The sequence below is a fragment of the Etheostoma spectabile genome, chromosome 13 (genome assembly GCF_008692095.1).
Source record: "Etheostoma spectabile isolate EspeVRDwgs_2016 chromosome 13, UIUC_Espe_1.0, whole genome shotgun sequence".
Classification (NCBI taxonomy): domain Eukaryota; kingdom Metazoa; phylum Chordata; class Actinopteri; order Perciformes; family Percidae; genus Etheostoma; species Etheostoma spectabile.
Window position 1 is genome coordinate 10,244,790 of NC_045745.1, and position 479 is coordinate 10,245,268.

Below are 479 nucleotides of genomic sequence, written 5' to 3' on the forward strand. Positions count from 1 at the left end.
TCTCACTATCTGATAGCTGCCTGTCCCCAGAACACACTGTAAAAAATATCTCACTATCTGATAGCTGCCTGTCCCCTGAACACACTGTTAAAAAATCCAGGTCTCTGTAGACGGTCCAGGGTCTACACGGCAACAAAAACAACCTGCACCCCCAAACATAACAGTCCAAAAGAAAATGTGTGACATCGCTTAGAGCCCCTTAACCCTCGTGTGGTCTTCCCGTCAAAATTGAAAATCAAAACCTTTGTTAATGCTTTTTATCAATTTTTTTAAAAACCTTTTCTTACGTTTTTGTCACTTTTTTTTTTGACGTTTTCAACACTTATTAACTTTAGTTTTACAGTAATTTTTGGAATTTTTGGCCAATTAACCTCATTTATAGGAAATAATACCTAATGTTTGAGTTAGAAAAGCGGAAATTAAGAATTATTTAGAGTCAAATTAAAGGAATGGATGTTGATGGATAATCTCAGACTGGA